The 14214-nt window shown below is 39.8% G+C and overlaps 1 long non-coding RNA gene across 1 annotated transcript in view; it reads right to left on the bottom strand.

Moving 5' to 3' along the window:
- Positions 1–405: 405 nt before the first annotated feature.
- Positions 406–14214, bottom strand: part of LOC132709181 (uncharacterized) — a 28494-nt gene continuing 14685 nt past the window's right edge. The window contains exon 3 of the long non-coding RNA XR_009620233.2: positions 406–4762. This is a non-coding gene — a long non-coding RNA (uncharacterized LOC132709181). The remainder of the gene's footprint in view (positions 4763–14214) is intronic.

Here is a 14214-nt window from a genome sequence, read left to right on the forward strand (position 1 = left end):
GGCAAGCAAGGACCAGACAAAACCTCAGACTACCACTGTGTCCAAACCAGAGAAAAGAGATGAAATCTGAAACACACAATGTTTAAGGCTGCAATACAGAAAAGCCCAATTATGGAAAATTAAGGACAAAAGAAAGCCACATAGTATACTCTTTAATCCAATTCATTCTAATAGAAGTATAAACCAAAGTTTGCCATTGAAATTAAACTGTGTACAGATAACTGCATCTTTCAGTACAGCAATGTAAAATTCAGTAAAATTTTACTTGAGTAAAAAAGGAAAATAAGAGAATTATGTTTTAAATTATAAAGTACTAATGGCTAGCATGGACTCTTAATAGTTAATATATATATATATTAAAATGTACTGATAAGTAACATACAAATTACTGCATAGTCAAACATATTTATAATAGATTCTGTAAAATTATGACCTGCAAACATTTTACCAGAAATGACAGTGCTTTATGCAAATGTAATAGTAATCATTTTTATTTACATATAGGGAACGTGAGATGGCATTTATATCTGGAGCAGAGCTGATCTTGCATTTAAGTAGAAATTTACCAGCCATTGTTACAGCAACATGTTGACTTCCATAGCAATAGTTTTGAAAAACAAATTACAGAGAGTTAAATTCTGAGCAATCAACAATATCTATAAAGATTTCTAGATCAAATTCTGAATATAAGATTAAAATGTTTCCTTTTATTTGATTTAAAAGTCAAAAGTGCTAAGATGTAACTCTTCCTTATTTTTCAGTTCCAATAATTCATAAAAACTATATTATCAAATACCACACTATTGCCTATGAAATTACATTCGGTAACTCAGTTTCAATATGAACGTAAATCGTATTCATTCATCCACCCATACCTGGCATCTTCAAAATTTTTAATACAGCAAGTTCCCCCCTACCATTTTAAAAGTTTTTATTAAATATAAAAAATTCCATTTCTGAATAAACAGTGTGTTGTTTGTGTACAATTGATTTTGAGAAACAGTAATCATAATATTAACAATAATATTCATCACATTAGTATTGATCACATAATAATAATAATAGTATTTGCGTATCCATTTTAATAAACCTTCCTTATGAAATTAATCCTTCTCTTACATTTCCATATTTCTAACTTCTGTTTTTACTGGTTAACCATTGATAAAATGTTAAAGTGTATTCAGTTTCTTCCTTTTCCTTAATTTTAAGTATTAATCTATCAATTTCTGCACATTCTAATATTTTTTTTAATTACATTTTCCTCTGTAGGGAATCTCTTCACTTTTCTATTGTTGTGCAAATACAATTCTAGCTACTGTTAACACATGTAAAATTAAGTATGTATTCCCTTTATTGTATTTTTCCGGTAACATGCCCAACAAAAATGTTTCTGGTTTTAGATCTATATGTTGCATTTTTTCCAACCCTCTATGTATTTTTTTCCAATATTTTTTTGCCTTTGGGCATGTCCACCACATATGATAATACAAACCTGGTATCTGATTACATTTCCAACATTTAGTGGACATGTCCTTAAACATCTTTGCCAATCTTGTCAGTGAAAAATGCAATCTATAAAACATTTTATAAAGATTTTCTATATATGTAGTTGACATTGTTAGTTTATAATTCCTATCCCACAGTTTTTGCCATTTATCTAACTCTATTACTTGTCCCAGCTTCTGCCAACCTAGCAGTTTGAAAGCACGTAAAAAATGCAAGTAGAAAAATAGGGACCACCTTTGGTGGGAAGGTAACAGCGTTCCTTGCGCCTTTGGTGTTTAGTCATGCCGGCCACATGACCATGGAGACATCTTCGGACAGCACTGGTTCTTCAGCTTTGAAACAGAGATGAGCACTGCCCCCTAGAGTCAGGAATGACTAGCACATATGCATGAGGGGAACCTTTACCTCTACCTTATTGTGTAGCCAAAAGTTTTGGCCCATGCTATCATTATCTCCTTTACTTGCTCTTCTTCCATTTTAATGCTCAATAGATAGTTATATATATTTTTAATTAGTTTTTCATCCACGCCTGTTAATATCTGGTCTAGTTCTGTTGGTTCTTTATAAAAACCATACATTTTAGCGTTTTTCTCATATCATGATTGTATCTGTATTTGTGGTATACAGCACGTTTTTTCCCCTATCTGCTATTTACAGTGGGAAAAAAATCAGTAAATATTTTTACTGAGAACCTTCAGTTCTCAGTATTATTTATTTTCCCACAGTATCCTAAATGCAATGCAAGTTCCATTAACAGGTAACAGATCTAAGCAGAGGTCACAAAAGGCATATTTTGTATTATCATGCAAATTTTTCCCCCAATTTCTTGAAACACATTTTTAATATTTTAATGCAAAATACTGATAAAACACCTACATATACTTTAAAAATCTACAATTAAAGGAAACAACTAAAAATTGTTTTAGTTAATATTTAAAAGCTTAGATGACTCCATTGCTGATTAAGCAGGATAGAAAGATAATGTCACTGGAGAAAAGCCGCCTTGAGTCTTCGGAGAAAGGCAGAATACAAGTTGAACAAATAAATAAATAAATAAAGATGTATGTGTTCAATCTTCCTCAGTTTAGTGCCCTACAAGTGGGCTGTACATAACCCTTTGAATTTGCAGTGAGCTTCATGTTGGGAGTTATAGTTTAGCTTAACTACACATCATATCTCCAGGACAACTGAGGGAAGTGATGAAGCACCTACACGGATGTAGTCTTTGCAACCATGCCAGAGATTGTATGGGCACACTCCTTTTCCCTTTCTTATAGCTCAAGCTATAACTACATAAATCGGTAGTTGGGCTGAAGACATCTCTCAGTTGGATGCTTGAATTGCCCTTTGAACCAAGAGGTCTAACCAGTAGCCTCTGAAAACTAGGAGCAGTACCCTGTTTCCCTGAAAATAAGACCTATCCCAAAAATAAGCCCTAGCATGTTTTACGCATGTAATAAAAGCCCTATCCCCAAAACAAGCCCTATTTAAGTGCCTGTGCAGCTGCCCACCTGCCCATTCCATCTTGTTACTTGTGGTGCCACGATCACGAGGCGAGGTGGGATGGTGGTAGAGCTGTCCCGCTCACTTCAGGGCCCTTGCAGCCAGGCTCTCCATGCCCTGAGAACTGCCTCGCGGTAGCAGCACCTACAACCATGGCAGCAGGAGCCCAATGGCTGCCAGCCCACTTTTGCTTGCTTATGGCTGCAATGGAGCAGGAGGCCAAGTAGTGTGCTGGTGCCATAGCTGTGAGGCAAGACAGGTGTCGGGCATGGGTGGCCTGGCTGTGGGGGCCTTGAAGTAAGCCGGTGTAAGGCATGTGGGGCAGCTCTATCGCCCTGCCTCATGGCAGTGGTGGCATGCTAGTGCTGCGCAGCCTCCTGCCCCACCCTGAGCAAGCAGAAGAAATGGGCCTCCCATACATGGGGAAAAAATAAGACACCCATTGAAAATAAGCCCTAGTACTTATTTTGGGATCCAAAGGAAAATAAGACCCAGTCTTATTTTCGGGGAAACAAGGGTAATAGTTGTTTGGCTTATATTCTTCTCCCTTCAGCTAAGTCAGATCAACACAGAAAGTTTTTATCTCTTTATTTTTATTTGTACACTGCCCATAGTCCCTCTACAAGAGGGATGGCTAGTTTTAAAAATTAATAAATAAAATTATAAACCTCAATGTTGTTCAGAGTTGCTTCATAATTTGAAAATGGAATGAGATTCAAGACAGTCAAACTTTGCAACATCTCTAAAAACAGGGGTGCTACAGGCTGAACTGATCCTTTAACCTATTTTCCTGAACAAATAATTATCATCTAGTTAGGTACCCCTTTGTTATCAAAAATGGGCAATCTCTGTCTATTTAGGAACTTCTGGTTTCATAGCTATGAATACTATTATTATGTATTGTGTCAAGACCCGTTTGGCTTGCGATACCTGGAAAGGAGGGGGTAATGCAGAAATAGCTGTGGCGGCAGGAACAGCCACACGGTGCAGCGGTTACCTGGGCAGTGACGAGGTGCCCGGCTGGGACAGTGTCTGCTCCGGCTGCAGCGGACGCGGCGAGGGAAGCAATGGCAGCATTCTCACGTGCACAGCTGGCTGGCTCCAGATGCAACAGCGTGCGGGGCGAAGCAGTCGGAGGCCAGATGGAGGCCAGCAGCCTAAGACTGGGTGGTGGACTGCTAACATGGAACTGAATGCCAACACCGGATGCTGGTTGCATGGGTGGGACTGAGGGTCATGGCGTCGCCTATATAGAGTGCTGGGAGGCGGTAGCTCCCAGCGCTGACTTTGCAATGGACTGTTATGTACTCATTTGTGCCAGGCCTCAAGCTTGAATAAACCTGTATCAAACGGTTCCAGAGCATGTTTGTTTCTGCATTCACAAGGCTGGGGATTTGAACAAGTGAGATATTGTTCTTACAGATATTTCTACTATAAAATATTCTCCTGCCTTTGACTTTTAGATGATGATGATGATTATGCTGCATGCTTGTCTGCCTTTGCCAGCACTGCATCATCAATTGATAGGTGGCAGAAGCACAATTCAAAGTGCAGGACTCGGTAATCTTTATTAACTGCTTTCATATCTCACAGTTGAAAAAATTCTAGTAAAGCTGTTTACCATAAGACATCAACTCCCAATAATTGTTCAGTTACTGACTGAGATGAACTTGCAGTAATAATCCCATATGCCATCCATCAGATGGGATTTTTTTCTTCTTGCTGGCAATTTAGATAGCACCAGGTGCATCCTCTAAAACACAAGAGACACCAAAATTTAAAGATCTTAACTTCAACATTAGCAAGTCGTAGTATACATAGTACATATACTTCATGAGGAGGGAAGAATCCTCAACAGGACCACTAACTGAAAGCTACGGATTAACTGTGGTTGTCAGGAAAAACTAATATTTTGAGGCAATTTCATCCATACTGTGGTGGCAGAATGAATTTATGACACTTGCTTCACTCTAGAAAATTTGGGTAATTCTTCTCAGCATAACCTGATTTCCTGACAGCCATTGAGTTCTTCATTTTTTAGTGAACTTTTGTCACCAAACCCCTTCCTGCCAAATAATGGATAAAGGATCGATCTTGGTTATGACTATAAACCAAGGGTGAAATCCAGCAGGTTCTGACAGGTTCTGGAGAACCGGTAGCAGAAATTTTGAGCAGTTCAGAGAACCAGCTAATACCACCTCTGGCTGGCCCCAGTGTGGGGTGGGAATGGAGATTTTGCAATATCCTTCCCCCAGAAGTGGGGAGGGAATGGGGATTTTGCAGTATCCTTCCCCTGGAGTGGGGTAGGAATGGAGATTTTGCAGTATCCTCCTGCCATGCCCACCAAGCCACGCCCACAGAACCGGTAGTAAAAAAAATTTCAAAAACATCTTGCTTTATTGGCTCATATTTTACAATGCCGTCACACAATTCTCTGCCCTTCTTGTTCAAAATATTTAAATGATTGGGTAAAGTCCTATCATACATTGACTCACTCACATAAACAATGATTACATTAATGGATGATTTAATAATTGTCAACCACATATATGGGCTCAATACCACAGAGAGGACAATTCAATTCAAACTGTTCAGGTGAGAATTTGGAACCATTCATTCCAGTATCCAGTATCCAGCCAGCTGCCTTAGGAAATCCAGATGTGGCTTCCTAGGATTTTGCTATGCACTAATTTGATCAATAGCTCAGGATATTTGACTAGATTCTTAGGATCAAACCTGAATAAACTTTCAGACACATAGCATAACATGACATGGCTAGATAAGAACTACTGTTGCATGCTAAGATGAAGTTACTAAAATGATTGTTCTCTGTCAATATGCCAGGGCAATCCTGTTTAATCCTGTAGTTTAATTCCAGTGCTGCTTTTCTCACCTTTCCATGATTGAACAGTTTATGCCCTGCATTTTTCAGTCCTGAAACCAGGCAACAATTGCCTGCTTGACATAACTGATAACCTTGTAGTTTTCTTTCAAGCTAGGTTCCATGCTAGCTTTGAATCTAGAACTTCCATTAAAGTCATTAACTATGGATACATATAACTTTTTTCATGCATGTGTCTCATTCTTTGTTAAAGTCATACTGTAAACCTCCTGGAGGCCATTGCTATCTCTCGTGACATCTGTTTTTATTATGTATTGTAGCAGTTTGTTTCATTTAATTACAGGTAGTATGAAGGACTGCCTTCTTTAATCCTTATAATTGGAGAATCGTGATTGCCTATAGAGGTTCTCAGTCATTCATGGTTGTCCCAAAAGTGTTTTTTTTCAAAAGGCAACTGGATTTTGTTTTTTCCTTGAAGATGGTTCACTTCTCATCCAAGAAGCTTCTTCAGTTCTGTTCTGAAGAATTGAAGAAGCTTCTTGGATGAGAAGCGAAACGTCTTCAAGGAAAAACAAAATCTAGTTGCCTTTTGAAAAAACACCTTTGGGAGAATTGTGATTATTAATGTAAACAGAGAAGAAAGTAAACATCATACACTAACGAAGGCTTGCTTAGTCCATGGATGGGTGACACTAAGAAATCCCAGAATTGAAGACTAGATTAAAAAGACAAAAATATCCTTGAAGTAGGCAATGGTAAACTATTGCCATTGTCCACCGGAGAACAAAATGTGGTAAATGGGAAAACTAGCATTGTATGTGCTGTGTACTCTCACACACACACAGGGAAGAGTTTGGGTTGCAACAGCATAATGCATATCATCAGATTCTATGGATGCCCCTGGTTGCCAAGGAAACTACATGGAAATATATGTGTTAGCCGCTCAAGATAGACCAGACTAAGAAATCAATGCCATATGGGTTGGGATTATTTTTATTGCAACAACTTTAGTAACAGAAGCTTGCAAATCTGAATGCACTTCCCCCTCCCTCCCTTTATCTTGTGAACCAGGGAAGGGCTTGTCTGAGACATTTATTACTTTCTTGGCCAGACTCAGGCAACTTTTATCTGACTTGCCTTTTCCTCCTGTCTTTCAGGACCATTCCTTCCTCTCTCTACAGTATGTGGGCTCACTGAAAAATCAAGATCAAATTTTCCTTAAGTGGATCAGGTGGAATTGTGAATTGGCTCAAAAATTTACACTTCAACTGTTCTTACATAGGAGTAACACTGTCTTGGAAATGTTTAACACTGTCTTGGAAATGTTTCAAGAGCTGGCATCTAAAAGAGATCTGCAATTTTGCAAGTTATATTCAAGGAAAGAGAAGAAATCAACTGCAACTCTAGAGGCACTTCAGGTGTTATTTTTCTACCCTTTTGGAGAGGCAGTCATAACTTTAGTTGACAAAATAATTGATTCCATCTTGGCTCTGAAGTTTCTGCTGCAATTATTAGAGTCACTTGCTGGAAGGAGACAACAAACCTAATTCAGATGCTTCAGGAAAAGTTGTTAAAATTGTCAAAGAATGTTGGTGCAATTAATAATATTTCTCTCTCATGTTCTGGATTTCTTCTTTTATGCAAAACTCTCCCTTCTGTATTGATGTATTTTGTGCTGAGGGTGGGAGGGAGAACGGGAGGCAGAGAAAGAGAACTGGGATGGGATGGGATGGGAAAAACAATGGGGCTTACATATAACTAAACACATAGTCCTTCTGTGAGGGAGATGGCCAGTTTAAAAATGCAATAAATAAAATAAAATAAATTCCCTAGAGCTTTAAAGTGTTTCAAAGGTATAGCAGCACAGAATTGTGCCAGTCCCGTAGTCCAGAACAGAAACCAAAACCATGACCAGTAATTCTACTTTTATTTACCATGTTTCCCCAAAAATAAGACCTTGTCTTATATTTTTTTGAACCCTGAAATAAGCGCCTGGCCTTATTTTCGGGGAGGTCTTATTATTTTGGGGTGCATGGAGCAAGACGGGGCTCCTCTTGCCGTCTTACCTGATTTCCAGCTGTGTCTCCCTAACCCTAACCAGAGGAAATGGCAAGGACCGACTGCGCAGGCAATTAAATATTTTCGGGGAGGGCTTAGTTTTGGGGGAGGGCTTATTTTCGGGGAGGGCTTATTTTCAGAGGAGGGTTTATTTTCGGGGGAGGGCTTATTTTCAGGGAAACACAGTATAAGGTTACAGTAACAGGATCTTACAAATCTGAACATGCTTCCCCCTCCCTGCCTTTACTTTCCAGAGAAATAGGGAGGGTCTCTTGTGAGACACTTTCTCAATCCCCTCACTTTTGTGGGCTGAGGGTTGCCATATTGCAGCAGTTCATCCTGTCTCTTGAGGTTCTTCTCACAGTCCATTACAAACCATGAAAGAAGAGATGCCAAAATTGTGATGATAGAAAAAAGGGCCTTAACTACATATGCTTTTGCCCACTTGCATTTAACCATAGCACCAATGTGCCATCATAATCTCTTTTTTCTTCCATGTCCTCTTCATCTTCCTTAGTTCTTCTGCTGTCCAAGATGTGTTTTACCCTTTAAGCAAGCCACGAGCTATAGCACCTTAACGATACATGTGATCTGACATGCTTCAGTAACCATTTGGGCAGTATCCCAGTTAGGTGATTTTTTGGGGATGGAATTATTCTAGCTCCTATTGGGCTTCTTAGGCTAATATGGATATAGTGCTCCTTCCAGTTTGTGGGCACAGTGAGACCGTTCTACCGGTCCTGGCAGCAGGAAAAGTCAGTTCTTTTGAACTGGGTTCTCTATACCAGCTGATCCCCAGCTTATTCAAATCTCCTACTGTCCAAAACTGAACCCTTGGTGAGAAAATTTGCCACCTGGAGAGCAAGTTAAATTCTCTACATCTGCAAAAGTTTGCTAATCCACATCTGGGCATTTTTTATTTACAGCTCCCCTTCATCATAAATGCATCACATGTCAGGGGCTCCCCCCTTGCTATGTGAATTTCCCATTGACACCTGAATTTCCCTTTGACAAGGGAGTTCCCCCATAGTGTAGAGAAACCTAGTAAGAAACAAATAAGGGTAGGGTACGGCATTCATCTTTAGTATTTCCCAAAGTCACTGGGGCAACAGTGAAAGATAGTGAAAATTCAGTCTTTCTTTCTTTTTTTTTTAAACTTCTGGGTTGTTGTGATGAAAGTTTTGAGTGCTGAAAGAGAAGCACTTGAAGCGTTCAGGGGCAAAAACACCTGGATATGCTTTTGTCTCTGAATGTTCATCTAAATGTCAAATAACGTTGCAGTAATTTTAGGCAATCCTTTAACTTTTTTGGCCTACCGTTGGAACTGCATAGGTAACTCCCTGCTTCTCACTCACTTTCAATAGGGAAAGAAGAGGGGGGTTCCCTCTGTGAAATATGCCCAGCCAGGTTTAGGGTATGAAACCAGGTGGAGCCCCAGCGCACACGAGGGATGTGGCAGTTGTCATCTGGAAATTGCTGCTGATCTTCACGGCCACTGCTCTACAAGTTTCCAGTGGTGAGACCCTGTTTCAGAAAATAGGCTCACGGGAGCAGGTGGGATAGTTGCTACTATGTCAGCTTCTCTGCTGCTTAAGTCGCTGGGGGCCAGGGGCTGGCTGTGGAATTCCCCAAACTTATGATCTTGGAGGATTTCAATTTGCTGTTGCTTGGAGACAGCTTAAGGCTTCACAGGCCTCTCCCAGGTCATTCATGGCCTGACTCAAAACAGTGGCCACACACTGGTCATGATTTTCTTATTGAAGCAGTGCCAACATGATCTGACGGAGAAGCTATAGCTGTCCCTTCTGCCATGGTTAGATCCCACCCTGGTGACCTTAAGATTCTCTTGTGCTGTTCTCTTCCACAGGGAAGTAGGACCCATTTGATTAGTTCACCTGCAGTGACTGATGGATCCTGCAGTGTTCCAAAGGAAACTGGGGGTTTATACCTGAGGCTCTGCTACACGGTCTTCCTGAGGCATTGGCCACTATCTGGAATAGGCAGGCAACTGAGGCTGTGGACAGGATCATGCCTCCATGGGACCTCTCTTGGCTCATCAGTCCTGACAGTGTTTTCAAAGAAATTGAAAGAGCTGAAAAGGATCAAGTGATCTAGAGCAGGGCTCCCCAAATCCTGGTCTGCAGACAGTTATCTGTCTCTGGCCTGTTGGGAACCAGTCCGCACAGGTGGCACGTGACCGTTCAAAGCTTCATTTGCACATGTGCAGAATTAGGTTGCACAGATGAAACTGTCCCCCCCTCCGTGTCATTTCCACTGCAATCCACAGAGTCACAAAGGTTGGGGACCACTGATCTAGAGTGCTGCTGGAGGAAGACAAGGGATAAATCTAACTTGAGGACCAGTGGCAGTCATAGCTAGCAGGATCTTTGTGCAATTTTGTGTTATGTTCCAGTTGCGCCTTTTCCTGGACCAGGAAGCTTTTCTGTCAGTCAGTCATGCCCTGGTCATCTCCTATATTGACTACTGCAATACACTCAACACAGTGGTGAAATCCAATTTTTTATACTACTGGTTCTGTGGACATGGCTTGGTGGGCGTGGCTTGGTAGGCGTGGCAGGGGAAGGATACTGCAAAATCCCCATTCCCACCCCACTCTGGGGCCAGCCAGAGGTGGTATTTTCCGGTTCTCCAGAACCTATCAGAACCTGCTGGATTTCACCCCTGACTCAACATGAAGCTACCCTTGAAGAGTATTCAGAAGTTGCAGCTTGTACACAATGTAGCCATGTAAGCAGTTTTGGACACCTTAAGGACTGCACATATAATACTTCTGCTGCATGAGCTGCATTGGGTACCAGTTTGCTTCCAGGTCCAATTTGAGATATTGGTTATCACTTTAAAGCCCTTCATAGCATGGGATCAGGTTATCTGAGGAACCATCTTGTCCCAATTACATTGACTCATCCCACCTGGGTAGGAAGGAATGGTATGTTACAGACCTCACCAGTTAAAGAATTCCAATTGTTAGGGTCTAGGAAGAAAGTCTTCTTCAAGAAGATCTTCTTCAAGACATTCGTCACATGTTTCTGATAGTGGCAGAACTGAGAGAAGAGATTTCCCCAAAGATCTTAAAGGTCAAAGAGAGTCATTAGAGCACCGGTCTCCAACCTTGGCAACTTTAAGACTTGTCTACTTCAACTCCCAGAATTCCGCAGTCAGCAAAGCTGAGGAATTCTGGGAATTGAAGTCCACAAGTCTTTTGCTGAGCACATTGTAAGCCGCCCTGAGTCTTCAGAGAAGGGTGGCATATAAATCAAATTAAAAAAAAAAAAAGTCTTACAGTTGCCAAGGTTGGAGACCCCTGCATTAGAGAGAACAACTACGGTAACTAGACACAATTTATGGAGTGAAATTTTAGATAATTGAAATATAGTCAGAGAAACTCAGATGAAATCTACTATCATCCATGGAGACTGTAACCTTGTAAATGAAATGTGAAAAATCCATGACATCAACTTTTAGGCAAATATTCTTTTCTCAGATTGGGCCACATAGCCAATCTTGACTGAACTCAAAAACTAGAGGGAAGGCTTATAGAAGGCCGAATTCATATTACCTAGCTAGAAATGCCATTTTTATAAAATATTTTGCAGAAATACATCTTACTAGCAGAGCAAAACCTTACTTTTCTAGCTACATCTTGAAACGTGCTCTGACAATACGTTTAGGATGGGAATATTTCCAACCAAATCCTTCAAGGAGGAAATTCTAAGTGATGTTTTTGGAGCAGGGTCTAGATTTCAGTGAATCTGTGTGTTCTTTAAATGTCAGGCAGATTAGTCATATTTCCATTTTTATAAAATCATAAAGTTAACCCCAGCCTTTCAGGTCTTTGATTTAATTCCAAAAATGACTGTTTTGTAAAGAAATACATGCTTACCTTCTGGGTAGCATAACCACTTGAAGCAACATTCGAGAGTTCCAAGGCGATTAGATAGATAGATAGATAGATAGATAGATAGATAGATAGATAGATAGATAGATGGAATTGGGTGGTGGCATTGGGGTGTGGGCATATGAAAGAGAGGATATGGCTCAAAATGAAAAGACAACAGGATGAAAACCTTCAATAGGGAAAAACCCTTAATGCAACGGTCAAGAAGAAAAGCAGTTTGCTGTCCATTATTAGGCATTAGCAAACGCTGAAAAAAAATTGTGGTTAAACAGAGTCACAGCCTTAAAATCTGCAGGGTGACTTCCCCTGACCCTCATTCCGAGCAACATCTGCTCCTTGATCTAGGCTTCCTTTAAAATTCAACGTTTTGATCAGTACCGGGTAGCTGCCATTTTAAATTCCCAGCGTGCTCTTCTCACACCACCTCTTTGAATGGTATTAGAAGAAATTAAAAGGATCTGCATTCCAGAAAGATATTGTGAGAATTAAAATGACAGCTACCTGATGGTCATTGGATGATGTTTGCTGCCATTTGTCACAAAGTTGGCTAAAGAGCACTTTAAAAAGATATGGCAGCTTTTTCTATTGATTTTCCTCTTTGAGGTAATTAAACTAATTTGCCAGTTACATGAGCTTGGGGATTAACGATCCCAAAGTGGTACTCTTGACTTTTTAGTTGAGCTCTTAAACGAGTATACCAGAATACTTTGGAAAAGGTTGTCAGAGATTGGTGTGAAAGCATTCCTGTTTGACAACTGAGAAAAGTAATGTAAGTGGAATAATTCTTCCTCAACTAGAAAGTGTATGCATTAATTTTGCAAGTTCAATAAACAGTTAATTTGCTCTCACTACTGAATTAAATGGCATTTCAGGATTAAATCCTGCTGACAATGCTATAGATTCTTAGAAACAGAGGAGGAAGATGGAGCAACCATTGAAGTAACTAATGATGTCCTTTGATAATAGGATGATTAAAATTACTGTAGTGGGCCTCTAATGTGAAGTTTATCTGTCTCTATCAAAGGTGAATAATCTTGTATTTCCCTTTATATCTAAACAGCTTCTGCCAGATGATCCTGGGGATTTTCATGTAAATAGTATTCCCCAACATAATTCTCTAGCAAAGCTGATTACATTGTAGTACTCGTAACATAGATAGCAGTATTATAATGGCTTATTGGTAATCTATGCATGCTATCTTACACTATCATTTTCTTAAAGTCATGCCCTGTTATTAAGGACATAGCTACAATTCTGTACTTGTGAAACAATTCAAAATGCTTATTTTTTTCTCCCAAGAAATGCCAGATCCCAGTTCAGCATAGTTTTTTTCCTTGCGGACATCAAATTGTAATTTATTTTCTCACACACATGTATATGTAGGTCTGTCTACGTGTAGGATGTATATATTCTCCTAGTCCATAAAAGTGGCTTACATTTTCCACATATCTCTTTTCTTTATTGCTTTTGTGCTTTCGATTACCCACATCATCGGATCTGCATAGATTATTCATCTAAGGATTCTTTGAATAGGACCAAATATTGAAGCTGTTCCTTATCTTGTGTGCACACTTCAAGCCACGTTATTCTTTTTTTTTTCTTTGACAAGTTTCTTTTGACAAGTTTTATTAAATTTTTCTTTTACATACATATTTTATGAACAGAATATTGATCGGGTCACTTCTTTTACAACTTACGACATAATTATTTGTTGATTTTTATGATCTATTCCAACCTTCTTTTTTGTTATTCCCAAATACAATTTACGTATTTCATTTTCGAGCCATGTTATTTTTGACAGGGTAAATGTAGAAGGCAGGCAGGCCATAGACATAAAAGTGGAAATATTGCCAAAATGCTACAGGTAGCCCTCAACTTACTACTATTCATTTAATGATCATTTGAAGTTACAATGAAAAATGTGACTCATGACCATTTTTCACATTTATGACTGTTTTGGTTACGTAATCAGAATTTGGATGCTTGGCAACTGGTTCATATTTATGACAGTTGCAGTCTCCTGACAACTGTCATGTGATCAGCTCTTTCGACCTTCTGACAAGCAAAGCCAATGGGGGGAAACCAGATTCACTTAACAACTGCAGTGATTCACTTAACAAATGTGGCAGGAGAGGTTGTAAAGTGGAACAAAATTCAGTTAACTGTCTCGCTTAGCAACAGAAATTTGGGGCTCAGTTGTGGTTCTAAATCAAGGACTACCTGCATTTTTAAATCCAGCAATGGTCTACAGCAGGGGTCCCCAACCTTTCGGACCTCAGGGACCACTAAATTCATAATTTTAAATCCCACGGACCACTAATATGATCTGCCTAATGACTGGCTGGGTGGGCGTGGCTAGATGGTCATGTGACTGGGTGGGCATGGCTAA

This window comes from Pantherophis guttatus, chromosome 3, assembly GCF_059756535.1.
Source record: "Pantherophis guttatus breed Tessera chromosome 3, ASM5975653v1, whole genome shotgun sequence".
Classification (NCBI taxonomy): domain Eukaryota; kingdom Metazoa; phylum Chordata; class Lepidosauria; order Squamata; family Colubridae; genus Pantherophis; species Pantherophis guttatus.